This window comes from Silurus aristotelis (genome assembly GCF_946808225.1).
Source record: "Silurus aristotelis genome assembly, chromosome: 9".
Lineage (NCBI taxonomy): Eukaryota > Metazoa > Chordata > Actinopteri > Siluriformes > Siluridae > Silurus > Silurus aristotelis.
Window position 1 is genome coordinate 1437848 of NC_139582.1, and position 19346 is coordinate 1457193.

General features: G+C 39.7%; 1 protein-coding gene across 1 annotated transcript in view; it reads right to left on the reverse strand.

Annotated features, from left to right (window-relative positions):
* ankrd11 (ankyrin repeat domain 11) overlaps nt 1–11945 on the reverse strand; it is a 102707-nt gene extending 90762 nt beyond the window's left edge. Inside the window, exon 1 of the mRNA XM_083550092.1 lies at nt 11340–11945. The gene's annotated coding sequence lies outside the window, so the exon portion shown is untranslated. The remainder of the gene's footprint in view (nt 1–11339) is intronic.
* Nucleotides 11946–19346: the final 7401 nt, after the last annotated feature.

A 19346-nucleotide genomic window follows, 5' to 3' on the forward strand; every position in this document is an offset into this window, starting at 1 on the left:
CTGAGAGTCTTGCACAAGATACATGTCTCATCACAGCTTAAATGTGTTGTGGGTACTTCTACCTCCCGCCACACACACAGAGTACATATACACCATATACAAACAATACACACTGTTCTACATGATGTGACAGAATCATAGGAAAAGTAAACATGATAAATGCATACACATACTTTTAACAGTTGAGGATGAATTTTTCCTCATTCCAGTCAAAGAAATGCATACTGAAATAAAAGCAAAAAGTAACAGATGTTCAGTTTATTCTAATGGAAGGCTTCTAAACATTAACCTCTTCAGTCTTTTGCTCTTGTGTGATCTGATCAACAATTAAAAGCATGATAACATCCCTGACCCTGTGCCAGCTTCATGAAGATCTGCTTCACAAGATCTCCTGCTCTGACCTCAACCCACCTGAACAATTATTGTGAATGCTGACTGCACCCCAGGCCTCTTCACCTCACCAACATCAGTATCAGACTTTACTTAAAAGCAAAATAAAATCTCACAAATCTCCACAAAATCTAGTGGAACATCTCCCAAGAAAAGTGGAGGTTATTAAAACAGCTAATAAGAACTGAATGAGCACAATCCACAAACGTCTGTCTATATACAGTGTATTTGCATGATATCCTGGGTTGAGGACGGCCTGGTTGCTTAAAAGTAATATATAACTACACCTGAACTTCCAGTCAATCTGTTGATTGGCGGGTTTACGTTATGTTTAGATTTGTGTGCATGTGAACAATATTAGGCAGAGTGTACGCTATTGTTTCAGAAAACTGAACAGTCATAGGAACAGGTTTCTCTGCCATTCTTCCTTGTTTGGGCTGGAACAATAGCCAGATTCTACGACTCCAAATGCACACCCTTGTTAAACACAGTGTAATATTAACCACATAGAACCTTTGCTTTGCCCGAATTTATCTGATGTGTCTGGAAACGGCATCACATTACTTAGACAGATTAACACGACTTTGTATACAAGATAAATTTTTACAAACTGAAGGAAACGTATTTGGCAATAAAAACAATGACAAGTCTATTCGGTCGATTCCTAAATGAGGTAAAACAGCAATCTATTTTAAACTTATAGACAATTCCTCTGTTATTATGATGTCTAAAAAAATGGAGACGGCTGAGCTCAGCCATGGTGCTCCTTCCTAAACAGAGAATGTTGGATAATGGGGCCCTGTTTCTGCCACCCTTTATTTAGATTTTGGAGCTTAAAAACTTAAAGGACTTTGTCTAAGGAGCTCAGCCTAGCAATGGTGCTCCTTCCTAGAAAGAAAGAGAAAGCCAGCTCCTTGGGCCCTGGTTCTCAGGGAAAGAACTCTGAATCTAATACATACTGAATACATGTAAAATCTCTAGTGGGAGTCATCATGAGAAATGCATTTTCCTGCGAAGTTAAAAAGGAGTTCAGATGAAGTATCGTGTCCGTTTCTAAAGCATGTTTAACTAGAAACTGCAGATACCAAACAGGTTCCTCCACAAACTTGTACTGCTCCACCACTGACACTCCAATTGTTTATTAAAAAAATGTTTAATCCTGGAATAAAGGGTAACTGTGACTGTGTGTACAGTGCAATTTTAGCCATGATGGGTCAAAGGTAAGTGGGTTACCAGACAATTATTTCAAAAACCTACTCAAAATACGGCATGATGCAAAGCATGAACTTTCTGCAAGGCATTTCCTATTGTAGGTAACTGCTAAGTTTATCCCGCTGAGCAATTCCTGGTCCTGTAACAAACATAGAGGCGATTCGGGTTTAAATGTACCCCGTATAGTCAGCGAGCTAATTCAAAACTGTGAGTTTATGTTTACTACATCAAAAAACTTTGCCTTATTCCTGTCCAATGTTGTGTGGAGTACGTGTGTCCACGTGCCACAAAAGTTCCCGCAGGAGTCTGCTGATGTAGCGCAAAATCACCTTGAATGGTAACTAAACGTCATCGTGCTCCTAATGGCATCGATCCAAGCCCTTGTATGATTTAGTGATGCTGAAAACCATACCTCTGTAACACTGATTAGACTTGTAGCCCTATTATTGGATGTCCATTCTACAGCCATTGGGGGGTGGGGTTGTGTTTGGACAAAATGGATGCAGAATAGACACAAATACACATACACCCTGCTGATAAAAATCTGCTACATGCTTGCATATCTGAATGGATTGCTCGTATCTCTCAACACAAAGGCCTGTGATCAGCAAATAATAGCCTACATGAAGATGGAGTGAGCACAAACCTGAGCTGCTTCATCTATACTTCACAATTGGTGTTCATTTTAAGATAAAGAGAAAAAAAAAAGGGAGCGAGAGGGGGGGGGGGGGGTGTCCAATTATCCATATGTTTGATTTCTGATATAAAACAATTAACCAACTGCACCAAACATGTTTTCAGCATGAGTGAAGCAAACTAATTCTGTTAAAAACAAAAAAAAGAAGTAAAGAAAAGAAGCACGCCCATCTGACCGCAAAACTGGTTTGCTGTGCTGCAATACCAGGAAATGACAAGTTCAAAACAAGCGATGAGTCACATGTGATCAATGGCACTAGGAGAATGTACAAGGCCTGGCACTGAGCCGGAGGGGAAGATTACCACACCTGTCCCTAACGTACAGCGGTGGGGGGGGGGGGGGGAATAAAAATAAATAAATAAAAAAAATACACACAGCACTATCAGCATAATATGGTGTGATCTGACAGTCAGAATGCTACATGATCACTTATGACATACTGAACTGGTTTGCGTGAAATACAACCATGTGCCCAACTGGAGGTTAAGCAACACATTGATTGTTCAACGTGCAAAAAAGAAACCTTACGCTCGCTGTGAACTCTTACCCTAACGTCCTAACGTTTAGTAATCTTTGAACACCGAACTTTTCCAACCATATATCCATCTTCCCTATTGGCTGCTGCAGCAGGAAATTTCCCTTTAACTTGTATAATGAGACCAGAACTTGTTCCAGCATGGCACAAAGCCAGCTCCATGAAGATACGTGGGTTGGAGTAGAAGATTTCCTGCAATAAAGCTATAAATGAGCTATAAACACCTCAGGGATGAATGTGAACACTGACTGCACCCCAGGTCCCCTCACCCCACCTGCATCAGTACCTGACTTTGCCAACACCCTAGTAGCTGAATGAGCACAAACCTCCAACAATCTTGTGCACATTTTTTCCAGAAGTGTGGAGGTTATTATAACAGCAAATAGGGACTCAATGTTAAAAAGGATGTTCAAAAAGCACACACCAATCTTATTGTCAGGTGTCCACAAATATCTGTGCAAACAGTGTACGGTAATATTTCATAACATTAACCTACTGTAATATGAATAAAATATTACACACATCCCAGCAAAGACAATGCGATAGTTCTAGTACAAAACATCAGAAAAATTAAGTAACTATTTACTATTTGGACCCTGACATCCTGAATGAACTATTTGGTTCCTGATTTCTGAACACCCCATAGCAGGAGCACATCATATAATATAGTAACAATGCAATTCCCTATGTACAAACCACCGCAAAATGTCAGCAACTGCACCAAAAAAAAATATACCAAAGTGAACTTTCTGTATATCAGGAAAATAAGTTCATAGAATAAGCAATAAAAAGGAGAACTTGTTCGTGTTAGTGTCTGAAACTCCTGTTTGGGCCATCTCTCTATTAGCTCTTAAAAAAATCCTAAAAAAATCTGTGCTTGGTAGTTTTTTTTTTTTGTTTGCATGCAGTAATACCCCCCCATTCCCTTTTCATCCCCAGAAAAGAGACAACCTATAAATAACAGAACGGCATTAAAAGAGACGAGTGGCACAAATGGAAGGGAAGCACTTTAAGCCTTTGTGCTATACACTCGGCACCGAGCCGCTGAAAGACAATGGAGTGTCAGAGGCCTGCGGTGGCCGTGCTCCCTTTGCTCTTTGGTTAGGTGGGCTTTTCAGTCGTCCACGGCGCCCGGGACCCCCATCCCCCCTTCCTGTCACCCGCTGCATTTCAATGTAAATGGGCCGAATGAATGGCTGCAGCTGCCCCATCAAAAGAAGAGCAGTGCTAAAGGAGCCAGGGATTGAGAGTCAGCCAGGCCATCCTCGCCTTTTCCAAAATGCCTCGAAACCACCACCCACACACACACACACACACACACACCTCATCAGGGAGGGGGGAACCAAATCAACAGCTTTTACATTCTGGGTAATTACAAACCGTGATGGCGAACTGAAATAAAAAAGTCTGTATCTGACTATAAACTGTAGTTGGAATGTTTGTGAGGAGGGTATGGGTTTGACAAAATCGTTACAGCAATTAAACTATAATTATCATAAGCTTTGGGGAGTTCTGAAGACAATTATAAATGCCATGCCATTGCAAGCAAACAGAAAAGTAACATATAGAAAGGCCTATCTCAGAGAGTCTGGCCTACACTAGAGAGAAAGAGAGAGAGAGGGAGGGAGAGGAGACATGGCCGAAGCCACCTGTTCCTCTGCTGTAAAAACACACAATCCCTCTGTAATGTCTCTCTCTCTCTCTCTTATCAGCTCAATTCAAACACCCAGTGAGCCACACATGGATAATACATCACTCCTCTCTCAGCACATCCAATCATAACAACTGCTGTCTCCAATCCTCCCTCCTCCTGCCTACTCACTTCAGCCCACACAAGTGAATCTGCAATCTTTGGCTGTGCTGCATGCGAGCGCACACACAATTCATAGGTTAAATAAAAATCTAAACTATAAAGGATACCAATGTACATGCCAACCACTCTCTCTACCTCTTCATTTCTTTATAGCTCATCTTATATCTCTTAGCCAAAATATTCTTGTAAAGGTTTTAAAGTAATTATGTCGTTTTAAATTACACCAGGACACCAAAATGAACTTTCGTTTTTTGTTTTGTTTTAATTACCAGATGTGAGCATCGTTTCGCAGTTTTTAAACAAATGTTTAGTAATTAAAAATTATTGTTCGGTGATATATATATATATATATATATATATATATATATATATATATATAATCTTCTTATATTTATTAATTTATATTTTTTATACAAAATATTAAACTAAAACGTAGGGCTGCAACAAACAATCGACAAAATAGATAATGAAATTCGTTAACGATTGTTATCGATTAGTTGGGCTGCTCAAATTACGTTAGCATGATGGTGAGATAAGTACAGGGTCAACCAGCAGCAGGAAAAAGTGTTGCACGAGCACATGAAATGAAAACACACTGGTGTCACGGATGAAGGTAAAACATCAGCACGGTAAGCAAAAACTGTATAAACCTCATCATATGAAAATGGTGTAGTTTAATGAAGGGATATTGTGTAAACAAAACACTAAATCTAAAAGCAGCAAATAACAGCAGCAATAAACTATTAAATTTTTAGTCACTGTTCTGGTTTTCAGCGAAAGATTATGCATTTGTACACCAATGCATATTTTTCCTTTTTTAATCAAGTCTGTTAGCGTGCTGAGTTTCTCCGTTTCATTCTCTTTTTATTGCATTTGTCCACTACAACAGTAACTTCAGTTTTCATGATTGAATTCAGCTTTAATACATTCAAATGCTTGTTTTTAAATGTTTGTATATTTAATTTATACATATATAATTTAATTATTAAACAAAGCTTCATTAATTATATATTACAGATGTTTATATCTTCACAACTATACAAAATATCTATCTTTTAAACAAAAATTTCAAAACAATGCTGTATAATATTTAATATTCATTTTTTTAAGCATGGTTGTCAACTTGCCATCTGCGATCATCATTAAAAACAATACAAATGTTGATTTACACAAATTGCTTCACCTTACATACTCAAATGCTGTTTTGTTTTTTACTGAAGAAAAAACCCAGCATGGGGGAATTTACTCAAAGGAGAACTACTCCATGCACTTCTCAACATGCAGCAACTATAAGCTTAATAAAATGTCAAAATGAAAGATAAACTCAATAAAGTTCAACTCAATGTGGCTTTTGCATTTTTAAAGTACACTTTTATACATAAACACCATGAATTAGGGTTTTATATAGATATAATAAGCAAAACATCTAATAATAATAAAAACGAAAATTAAAAAATCCGATAAATCGTACAAAAATGATTTGCCTGATTGATATCCTACTGAAAAGTGCTGCATTAATAAAATTTGTGCTGGTAAAATGAATTTGTGTCAGATATAAATTTTGTGTGCATGTGTGTGTGTGTGTGTGTGTGTGTGTCACACACTAAACATTTTTGAGGCACAGTGTGATTCATTATAAAAAAAAAGGTTTACTGCAAAAGATGAAAAGAGACAACGCGTGAAAGCATCTCAATTTAAGAAGAAAAAAAAACCCACCACTGCGGCAAAAAGGCAGAACTGAACAGAGAAAGAGAAAAGAGTGTGTACTTTTGATGCGAACGATTCGGCAAGAGAGATCAACGTTACTGCAGTGGAAGCTCAGGAGCACAACCCTCGGCTGGAGAGATGGATGACTTCCCGGTAAAAAAAAAAAAAAAAAAAAAAAAAATACATTCGACGCGTACAAACGAATACGAATAGTGATATGACGAATAACAACGCGGTGGCGAAACGACGGCCGTTAGCCAAAGCCGTGTTTACGATCGCTTGCTTTCACAACGTCCATTCTGTTGTGCACAAAAACGAACCACTTGTATGTGCGATTCGATAACAACATAAATGTGCATATTGAAACTGCACTATCAGTGCACGGACTAGCACGTTCCTTTGGTTCTTTTATCTCACCTTACGTCGTCTGGAGTAAGTTAGTTTTCTATTTGAGACACGGTTCATGACAGAAATCAAGAAGACAGCAGAAAGAGAAACGCCACTATTTTGCCTCTGGCCCTGTCTGTTGGACGTGGTTCTTAATCCTCCAGATGTACGTATTTAAAGAAAACAGTATGTGCAGCATCAAATACCATCCCCGCCTGTGTGTGTGTGTGTGTGTGTTGCCGGGGAAGGAGGGAAAACATTTAAAAGGGGGTTTAAATGGCATTTGGCTTCTCCAAGGAGAGGCCTATAAACCATTTAGGACAAAAAGAGAAGCGAAACAGGCAGGAATGTTCCTGTTCACTGACGCACCAAACACACAGCGCTGGATGGACAGATGAAACGAACGCACAATGACACAAGAGACACGCTGCTCTAAATTCAGCATGGAAAGCAGACATGCAACTGGCTAACTCATACACACTAATGTGCATATTACATGGCACATAAATTTAATGCAGGAATATTTAATGTCATGTGAACATAGTGGCCTATTTATGTAACATAAACGACACATGCCCAAATCTTCACCGAATCACACAACGCCCTTGTTTCGGCCCTTGTTCTCGAAGTACGGAGGCCAAAACCCACTCTTGTGATGTGGATGATCACACGGTTACATGTTCAACCTTCTAGCTCGTCACGAGTTTGGGTTCAAAACAACAAAAACTGTGGAGGGAAAAAATTGCTTTAAGAATTGCTAGTTATTTTCCCCTTTATAAAATAGAAAGCATATAGCATTCCTGGTTTGTGAGCCAGCCTGCAAGGGATTGTTACAGGATCTCTCGCTTTAGCCGTGCTATCGGTGTAACCGTGGCAACCAGCAATGAACTAGCGAGTAACCGAGGAGGTTGGGGAGAAGAAGAAAAAAAAAATTTCACAAAGAAAATCGCTGGCAGTGTTTTCGGGTGATCGACTTCATTAAGGCTACAATGAGAAAGGGGCAAAAAAAAAAAAAAAGAAAGAAAAACAAGAATGCAAATTTCATTCTGGCAGAACTCCTCCTCAAAACCGAAAGTATAACCGTGTGGGACTTTGAGGGACTTTCTGCCGAGGGAATAAATGTTTCTTGTTTCTGTCTGCACATGTAAAAATCACTCAGGACTACAGTCTGTCCAAAAAAATAATGAAAAGTGTCTCAAACTTTATTTATGGAACACTAATTGTCTAGTCACCAAAACTACAATAACACACACACGCGCGCGCGCGCATGCCAGTCTGCCACAAATAGGTCACTTATCAATTTCGTTTTCTGACCATTATAAATGAATAGAAGTTCAAACGGCAAATACACGGCACCTAAAGATAAAACAAATTCAAGACTCTGATGGAAATCTGTATAATAGATACTAAATTGAAAAAAAAAAATAAAAGCGCACAATTCAGTCTGGAACTATAAACAAACAAGCGTAGTATGTGTATTTGATCTGAGGACGCTTCCGTATCGTAAGATGGCCGCCTATATTCATCGTGGCTCCAGTCTAGAAAACAAACCCCTTCTCTGACCTCCCACAGCAGCGCTCTCTCATCAGGCTAACTCTTTTTTTTTTTTTTTTTTTTCCTCATCAGGGAGCCGAGGTTTGATTTATACATGACTCTTTCTTTGACAGATGCAGATAAAACGTGTGACTAATGTTAGCCTCACGTCACCACTAAGCTGTGAAATAAAAAAAAAATAATGATTTATAATAATAAAACCCTCAGAAGTTTACCCACCCATGAATCTCCACCATCCGGGAATAGTGCTCAGATTATTTTTCTTTGGAATGGGTCCAAGGATTCTGTCGAGAATAAATGTTTCGACTTAATTAGAGAACCAGATGTCACCTACGGAAACTGTGCAATGATACTGAAAACGTTCTCTATTCCATTTAATACGATCGGGATAAAGAAAATCGACGTTATCGAGTCTGTCTCGAGCTGTTTACAGTTTATGAAGGTTTTTTTTTTTGAAGGGAAAACTGTCGAACTGGCTCGTATTTCACCCCCGAGAGGATTCTCCCTGAATATTAGCGGCCTAATCATGCAAATTATGATGATGGTTATTAGATGTGTGCCAAAATTCCAGTTTCACTATAATTGTGGCTGCTCCTTAATGAATGAAACAGTAGTGAAGGTAGTTTTGCGTTATTGTGGGTTTGTTTTTACACAAAGATATCCTGCAGATCGCGAATAAAACGGCTTGGAAGCAACGCATAAAGAGAGATACAATAAACATGTGTTATGTAATAGTGACTCTCAGATGTGACAAAATGATGGGAAAGAACTCCATTACAAACAAGTCTGAATGTTGTGCAACATCTGCAGAGCACAAGAGACAAACACCTTAGGAGACACACACACACACACTGCATTTCAAATAACTAACATGATATATTTAGACCTGCTATGACTGTTGTGGATTCACCTCGAACTCAGAGAACTTCGGGAATAACTTCTGACCACATGACCTTGCCCAGGACTCTCATTTCCTGTCTCTGCTCCACCCAGTGGCACCCTGAAATGAGGCGAGGTCCATCTTACACGTCTCGCGCACAAGTTACTGAGATACATATACCTTTGACCTTATTACTGGAACTTACAAACAACAACAAACAGACAGACACTGTAACTACTCTAAAAAAATATGAAATATTAAAAAATCTAATCCATCCAGACCGCATGGCCATAAATACTTCAGCCACGTCGTTCATCCCTAAACTGTTACCACAAAATTGGAGGCTCACAATTATATATGTCACAATTTTCTTTGCTTCACAACTACAAGACCCCAACCTGTTCCAGCATGACGATGCCCCTGTGCACAAAGCTCTGTGTTTACGTGAGTTGAAGTGGAAGATCTCCTGCTGTAGAGCTCTAAACCCTATTGAACATCCTTGATGACTGCACGATGACTGACTGCACCTCAGGCCTCCTCACCTCACCTACATCAGTACCTGACTTGAATAATACCCTTGTAGAACAAATCTTAAAATCTAGTGGAACATCTTCCCAGAAGAGTGGAGATATTATAACAGAAAATAGGGACTAAATATGGAATCTAATGTTCAAAAAGAAGCACATTTATATACGTTTGAAGCAAAGTCGTAACCTTGAAGTTACCACAACAACAAGTCTGATGTGTGCAATTACGTTTCAGGAGTTTTACATTTTCATCACAATAACAAAAAAAAAACCCTGATTCGAGTCTGAGTATTAGAGAATGAACCCAGACCTACGCAATTGATCTTCAACACAGCAGCTTTATTGATCTTACAGTGCATCCAGCAACAAACTCCAGTGCTTAGGGAAAAGCTGGATGGAAAACACAGTTCTCATCTCCTCTATCTTGTTCTTTTCACCCATACGCACGTCGTGTATCCTCGCGTGGATGTCAAACGCGGAGTCTCACGTATTCTGGACCGTATTCGCCGTAAAATATTATTTTAACAAAAATTAAATCCATCCGTAAATCCACTCAAAGCACCCGTAATCGACTTGCTCGAGTCCGAATGCGGTGCAAACGGCTTTTATCTCGGCTGGGCACGTTCGACGAGAACAAGATTATTATCAGGAAACATGCATGGGTACCAACGGAAAGTTGTGACGTTCTCAAGGCTCGAGTATGTGCTTGGAATTACAGCAGGTATCTTCTCTGCAGTGCAGTGCACATTTCAGCTCGCTGCACCATCTGAATATCAACATCATCATCATCACACCCTACATCGTTCCCATCAAAGCAAAAACGACCGAAACACAACGAGAATAATGAACCTCAAGAATGAAAGCGTGGAACCTGAAGTGTCTGATGGCCAAATATTAGAGATCGATGAGCAGAGGGAAAAATTTGATTTCCATCCACACAGAACCGCATGGAATATCAATAAATTATAGTTATATCATACCATAACCTCTGTGTGTGTGTGTGTGTGTGTGTGTGTGTGTGTACACACCACACAAACCATCATGTGAGCATCTAAAACACCTTTTCATCCTGACACAATGTTTAATAATAATTTATCAATTCATTCATTAATTAATACTGAAACACTATAAATACGCACAAATCTCCAGAACAGAGTCTCTCTTGATTCCAAAGACAGTCTACATACATACACAACGTCTAACTGGATTATTACCCTTTATTTATTTGTTTTTTCTCTCTCTCTCTCTCTCTCTCTCTCTCACACACACACACACACACACACACACACACACCTGAACTAGCCTTGCTAATCAACAACGCAACTAAAAGCACAGTTTATTCACCGTTGCCCCAGATTTCACCAAATCTCCTCAAACAATATCAGTGAAATATATTTACACATGAAACAAAAACCCCTAAAACAAATAAAAACCACGATTCTCTGTGGTAAAAACTCCTCAGCGCGCGCTCAGAAAACCAAACACACATTACCTCAGATTAGCGTGTATGCTAACGCGCCTCAATGCGCAACCATGTTAGCATAAAAGCTAAGCGCCACAAAACAGGAGAAAAGAGAAACTAAATCAAGTGAAATTTGTCCCAAAACAGAGGCGGATCAGCAGCCATGAGCGCTTACCTTCGTCCGGAATGTGAGCTACATCGACACTGATATTCTTGATATTTCCCTCCCGACGCTTGATTTTCCCATTTGAGGCCTTCCCAAATCAGCGGGCTAGAGTTCGGGGGTATCCGACACAAGAGGCGCACATCTCAGTCTCGGGCTCAGAGGAAGCTCGCGGAGCGCGAGGGCGCCAGTCGAGGAGGAAAAATATTAAAAGATATAAAAAAGAGAAGCTGAAGTTAATTCCTCGCTTTCGATCCGAAGAAAAGAAGGGAAAAATAAAACCAAGAAAAAAGAAGAATCATGAAATCTCCATGATTTTTTTTTTTTTTTTTTGCAGAAGCGAAAACGCTGCTTGTTTACAGAAAACCGCCTGTCGGTTTATTTATTTTTTTAAGGCTTAATTCGGAGTTGATTTACAGCAAATCCGCTTCGAGTCCCGAAAATAAAGATAATGGTAATAACAATATTATTATTAATAATAATAGTAGTAGTAGTAGTAGTAGTAGTAGTAGTAATAATAATAATAATCCTCTCTAACGTCTGTCCTCTTTCACGAAAGCGTGTGAAGGCGGCCTTTGACTTGCTGCTGCTGCTGCTGCTGAAGAGCGGACTGGACCTGCTGAAACCTGACCCCGGCCTCAGGCTGCTGCAGATGGGCGGGGCCACGGCGTGAGCGCCGCTCCTCACTTAGGACGATAACCGTGGTTTAAACCAGCGCCCCTGATGGACACTGAGTTGAACTACAGGCAATAAATATTACTGTAATTAAAAAAAAAGATTATAAACAAATAAATAAATAAATAATTTCTGAACTTGATGGAGCCGTAATTACATAAAATATACGTGTTATGTTAAAGCGTGTTATATATATTTTTAAACGTGTCATAATTTAAAAAATGTCACATTTTTTTAAAACGTGTCATGTTTTTTTTTAACGTGTAATAATGAAAAAATAAAACCATATAATTTTAAAACGTGTCCTTTTTTTTTTTTTTTTTTTTTAAAGATAATAATTTTTACGTTTTATAATTGAAAATGTGGAATTATTATTTTTTATGTCCGAATTTTAAAAGCGTCCTGAAAAACGAGTCTTAAAAAACACAGTTATAAACGTGTCATGGTTAAAAACAATCTGTTAAAATTTTGAAACGTGTCATAATTTTTTAAAAAGTGTCAATAAAAAAAAAAAAAAGTGTCGGTAGATTAATAGAGAAAGGTAGATAAATTAAATTTTTACAAAATTGCATTTTTGTTAATTTATTTATTTGTTTATTTGTGGAATTATATCATTATTATTAGTAGTAGTATTAATTATTATTATAATTATTATTAATAATAATAATAATAATAATAATAATAAAACACCCGTCATGAGTCATTCTTATATTACTAACATGCAAAGTAGTAAAGTATGATCGCTGTTTACTGACTATACATTTTTATAAGTTGTTCTCCATTAAAAAATGGACATCATTTTAAATATTTTAGTTATAAATATCAACAAGCTGAAAATATATTCATTATTTTTGTGAAAAAAAATTCTCAGACCTTATTGATGCTCGTGTTATTCATTCCTGCTGTAATTGCGCCATCTGCTGTCCAGTGACAGAATTACTACAAAATTATGTACACATGATCCAGTGTAAGTCTATAGAGAGATGCATCTATTATTCCCCTGATGAACTCGTCTGTAACTCGCTTTGTAGTCAGTGAAAAAATATGTAACTATCTGATTCTGCATATATGAGGTCATTTAATCAATTAGTTATTTCTTCTTCTTCTTTCGGCTTCTCCCTTTAGGGGGCGCCACAGCAGATCATTAATCTTCACACCCCCATGTCCTCTACATCTGCCTCTTTCAAACCAACTACCTGCATGTCTTCCCTTTACCACATCCATAAACCTCCTCCTTGGTCTTCCTCTTTTCCTCCTTCCTGGTGGCTCCATCCTCCATCCTCATTCTCCTACTGATATACCCCATGTCCCTCCTCTGCACATGTCCAAACCATCTCAAATCAATCAGCTGTTTAAAATGTTTAAAGTGATATTGTTTATTATATTGATATTGGTGGAAGCTCCATCTGCTGGACGGATGGAAGAAGTGCAACTTCACCCCGACAATAAAATATAATTCTTTCACGTTTTTCACTTTTTGTGACTTTGACAGTCTTCACAGCCTTTAATCAGCCTTAGTCTGAAAGATCTTTAAAGGCCTCACACACATGAACAAGTGGCTAAGGGTCTGTACGAGATGGTACAATGTTTAGGGAGTTGTTATTGTGCCACAAATTTAAACATGGGTATATTTTCAATTCAATTCAATTCATTTTTTTGTATAGCGCTTTTAACAATAAACATTGTCTCAAAGCAGCTTTACACAAATAAGGATAAAGATTGAATAAGATGTTCTTTATGTGTATGTGTATATTTTGAATTACATAATTATACATTTTAACCAGTGTTGGGGGTAACGCGTTACAAGTAACGTGCGTTACGTAATAATATGACTTTTCTGGAGTAACGAGTAAAGTAGCGCGTTACTTTATAAATTTACACATTAATATCTGAGTTACTTTTAAAAAAAGTAATGCGAGTTATTTTTCAGTTAAATTATGCAGTCACACGTGCGAGCCGCGGGAACAGAAGCTGGTCAGAAGCGGAGATGACAAACCAGAGCATTACATCACTGTGATGGAAGTACAGTGTTCTAATTATTTTGAAATAGTGGAGGAAAAGGAGAAAGGAATAATGGTTAAGTGTAGATTAAGTATGAAAAGCTCTTGTCAACTGCAAAAAATACCACTTAAAAAAAAACAAAAAAACATCTGCATGCAAAGCACAGCACTACAGATGTTAGATGCTAGAAGAGTTAAAGTCATGGAAGTCTGGAATACATTTTACAAACACAGGTGTGTGTGTGTGTGTGTGTGTGTGTGTGTGTGTGTGTGTGTGTGTGTGTGTGTGTGTGTGTGTGTGTAATGTTGCATATATGGAAATGGAGACAGAAATATAGAAAACTTTTGCCGACTTTCCACCACTGCAGCTCTTTGGACTGTTTCCAGTGGGAGACACATATACGATGCCATCACAGGGGGGAGAGAGAGAGAGAGAGAGAGAGAGAGAGAGAGAGAGAGAGAGAGAGAGAGAGAGAGAGAGAGAGAGTAAATTCACAGCTCATTTGCTCTTTGTGGGAAGATAAACTGCCACGGTCACTGATAAAAGTGTGAACTTTGTAAAAGCGTTCAGAATGTTTCCAGCTGATGATGAAGCAGAAATTGATGTAGACGAGGACGAGGTCATATTTACGGAATTGCAGGAAGTTTTATGAGATGACAGTGAAAGGTATGTTCTCCCTCCACATCACCGGTGTGCAGCCCACCCATGTCTTTTGCCCAAATAGAACTGATTTCTTAATGGCAATGATCTATATTACACCTGTTACACCTGTACGGCGTGAAAGAGATACAAGTAACGCAAAAGTAACGCAAAAGTAATATAACGCGTTACTTTCCATAAAAAGTAACTAAGTAACGTAATTACTTACTTTTTTGGGGAGAAACTCAATATTGTAATGCATTACTTTTAAAAGTAACGTTGCCCAACACTGATTTTAACTACCATTATAGGACAAGTCAACAGTTACCTGCTGGGGACAGAGGGTACCCTTGTCTGCTCCATATGATTACACCCTATCCTGAACCTGAGCCTGGACCACAGTGGGTCAAGGTCGAGATGACCATAGGCATCCTGAAGGCAAGGCTTCAGTGCTGCATGAGCTCAGAGTTCACATCACAGCATTTAACATCACAGCTGCTTGTGTTGTTCTTCACAACATCGCAACAATGAGAGATGAGATGCCTCCTCTCGATGAAGATGGCCAAGAGGAATCCCCAGTAAAACCCAGCAGACCATAAAGATGGCAGGGTGGTACGAGACATGATTTACCAAAATCACTTTAAATGAAATCAGCTAATAGTCAAGGGTTGTTCATTCTTTCTTTTTTCTTTATTTGCTTTAATAATATATTTAACTCAGCCATTAGGGGGGCACAAGCCAGTGCACTCTTAGTGCCGGTCCCAAGCCCGGGTAAATGGGGAGGGTTGCGTTAGGAAGGGCATCCAGCGTAAAACATGTGCCAAATCAAATATGCGGATCACAAATGAGAATTTCATACCGGATCGGTCGAGGCCCGGGTTAACAATGACCGCCACAGGTATCGTTAGCCGACAGGGTACCGGTTGAAATTGGGCTACTGTTGGCCGAAGGAGGAGAAGGAGAGGAGGAAGGCGTCTACAGAGACGGCAGGAAAAGGAGCAGTGTAGGAGAGTAGAGGTTCGGGTTGGTACTTTAAATGTTGGTACTATGACTGGTAAAGGGAGAGAGGTAGCTGATATGATGGAGAGGAGAAAGGTAGATATGCTGTGTGTTCAGGAGACCAAGTGGAAAGGGAGTAAGGCCAGGAACATTGGAGGTGGGTTTAAACTGTTTTATCATGGTGTGGATGGGAAGAGAAATGGTGTAGGGGTGATTCTGAAGGAAGAGTACAGTAAGAGTGTAGTGGAGGTGAAGAGAGTTTCTGATAGGGTGATGATCGTGAAGGTGGAGGTTGAAGGGATGATGATAAATGTCATCAGTGCCTATGCTCCACAAGTTGGCTGTGAGATGGAGGAGAAAGAAAGATTCTGGAGTGAATTAGATGAAGTGGTAGATGGTGTACCTAGGAAAGAACGATTGGTGATTGGGGCAGACTTTAATGGGCATGTAGGTGAAGGGAACAGAGGTGATGAGGAGGTGATGGGTAGGTATGGTTTTAAGGAGAGGAATGTAGAAGGGCAGATGGAGGTAGATTTTGCTAAAAGGATGGAAATGGCAGTGGTGAACACGTATTTTAAGAAGAAAGAGGATCACAGGGTGACGTATAAGAGTGGAGGAAGGTGCACACAGGTGGATTATGTTCTGTGTAGGAGATGCAACCTGAAGGAGATTGGAGACTGTAAGGTGTTGGCGGGGGACAGTGTAGCTAGACGGCATCAGATGGTGGTCTGTAGGATGGTTTTGGAGGCAAAGAAGAAGAGGAGGAAAGTAAGGATTGAAAGAAGAATAAGATGGTGGAAACTGAAGGAGGAAGAGTGTAGTGTGAGGTTCAGGGAAGAGGTCAGACAGGGGCTTGGTGGTGGTGAAGAGGTGAAGGATGACTGGGCAACTACTGCAGGAGTGATGAGGGAGGCAGCTAGAAAAGTACTTGGTGTGACATCTGGAAATAGAAAGCAAGACAAGGAGACGTGGTGGTGGAATGAGGAAGTGCAGGAGAGCATAAGGAGAAAGAGGTTGGCTAAACAGAAGTGGGATCGACAGAGTGATGAGAAAAGTAGGCAGGAGTACAAGGAGATGCGGCAGCAGGTTAAAAGGGATGTGGCGAAAGCCAAGGAAAAGGCATATGAGGAACTGTATAAGAGGTTGGACACTAAGGAAGGAGAAAAGGATTTATACCGATTGGCCAAGCAGAGGGACCGAGCTGGGAAGGATGTACTGCAAGTTAGAGCAATAAAGGATGGAGAGGGAAATGTGTTGACTAGTGAGGAGAGTGTGTTCAGAAGATGGAGGGAGTATTTTGAGCAGCTGATGAATGAGGAAAATCAGAGAGAGAGAAGGTTGGAGGATGTGGAGTTGGTGAAGCAGGATGTAGATAGGATTAGTAAGGAGGAAGTGAGAGCAGCGATTAAGTGGATGAAGAATGGAAAGTCGGTTGGACCAGATGACATACCGGTAGAAGCGTGGAGATGTTTAGGAGAGATGGCAGTGGAGTTTTTAACCAGATTGTTTACCAGGATTCTGGAAGGGGAGAGGATGCCTGAGGAATGGAGAAGGAGTGTGCTGGTACCGATCTTTAAGCATAAGGGACATGTGCAGACCTGCAGTAACTACAGGGGAATTAAGTTGATCAGTCACACCATGAAGTTATGGGAAAGAGTAGTGGAAGCCAGGCTGAGAGAAGAGGTGACCATCTGTAAGCAGCAGTATGGTTTCATGCCGAGGAAGAGCACCACAGATGCATTATTTGCTTTGAGGATGTTGATGGAGAAGTATAGAGAAGGACAGAAGGAGCTGCATTGTGTGTTTGTGGATTTAGAGAAAGCGTACGACAGGGTGCCGAGAGAGGAGTTGTGGTATTGTATGAGGAAGTCTGGTGTGTCAGAGAAGTATGTGAGGGTGGTGCAGGACATGTATGAGGACAGTGTGAAGGCAGTGAAGTGTGCAGTAGGTACGACAGACTGGTTCAGGGTGAAGGTTGGACTGCATCAAGGATCGGCCCTGAGCCCTTTCCTGTTTGCAGTGGTGATGGACAGGTTGACGGACGAGGTCAGACAGGAGTCTCCCTGGACTATGATGTTTGCAGATGATATTGTGATTTGTGGTGAAAGTAGAGAGCAGGTTGAGAAGAGCCTGGAGAGGTGGAGATATGCGCTGGAGAGAAGGGGAATGAAAGTCAGTAGGAGTAAGACAGAGTACATGTGTGTGAATGAGAGGGAGGGCAGTGGAGTGATGCGGTTGCAGGGAGAAGAGGTGGAGAAGGTGGAGGAGTTCAGGTACCTGGGGTCAACAGTGCAAAGTAATGGAGAGTGTGTTAGAGAAGTAAAGAAAAGAGTGCAGGCAGGGTGGAGTGGGTGGAGAAGAGTGACAGGAGTGATTTGTGATAGAAGAGTATCTGTGAGAGTGAAAGGGAAAGTTTATAGGACTGTGGTGAGACCTGAGATGTTGTATGGATTAGAGACAGTGGCATTGAGTAAAAGACAGGAGGTGGAGCTGGAGGTAGCAGAGCTGAAGATGTTGAGATGTTCGTTGGGAGTGACGACGATGGACAGGATTAGAAATGAGTTAATTAGAGGGACAGCACATGTAGGACGTTTTGGAGACAAGGTGAGGGAGGCGAGATTGAGATGGTTTGGACATGTGCAGAGTAGGGACATGGGGTATATCAGTAGGAAAATGCTGAGGATGAAGACACCAGGAAGGAGGAAAAGAGGAAGATCAAGGAGGAGGTTTATGGATAAAAAGGGAAAGTGGCCTATTTATAATTTTAGAAACTCACACATTTACTCTGTATTTTTTTTTTTACTAAGCCAACCGTCTTTCTTTCGCTGATGCAGCAGTATTACGTTTGTATTTATGATGGACGTGTATTATTTGTAAACCACCATTAAATCCTCTAACTCAGTTCCACAGAGTATGTAGCTCGCTTTTTTCTGCTGTCTGGACTGTTAGGAGTGTGTTTACTTGTTTAATTATTTATTAAAGAAGTATTTATGGAACTCCACAAACTCAGTCTTGAGGTCAATTTTCCTTTTCACCGTTTATTAAAAGTGGAGGTTTACATTCAGCTAATCGAATGTTGTCCAATGACCCAATATAAATAATTAATTTCTGCACTTTGTATACGTATCACACATGCAGTGAATGTAAATCTGTGTTTATTTAATAATAAGTGTACATAGTGGATTGTGGTTTGTATTATAAAACAAAAAATATTAATCAAAACGCAAACTCGAAGCAACTCGATGCCATAATAAGCAGAAAACACGTTCGATCCCTGTCGTCTAAACTCGTTAGCAATCTTGAACTACATTTCCCATAAGTCCTCTGTGTCCGTGGTGACTTTTCGTTACCGGAAGTGAAAGTTTAAACATGAAAATATATCTACTTATTTAAAAACTTAAATAAACGATCATCTTTTTAAACAAAAAGATAAATAAGCACTCTAATAGCAATCTGATACATATAGAAAATATATAGATTTAATTTAATCGAATAACGACGTAAACCAATAATAGTAGAAGTCAGAGTCCGCATGCGCAGTTTGTTTTTGGTTGTTTTTTTTCACCCTATAAATAAATATATATTTGTGCTGCAGTCAGTTATAAAGTCTGATTAACAGAGCGACTTTTTTTTTATAATTGTTTAATTGTTTAAAACAAAAATTAAATAAAATGTTTACGCAACCTGCGTCACCGGATTTAAGTG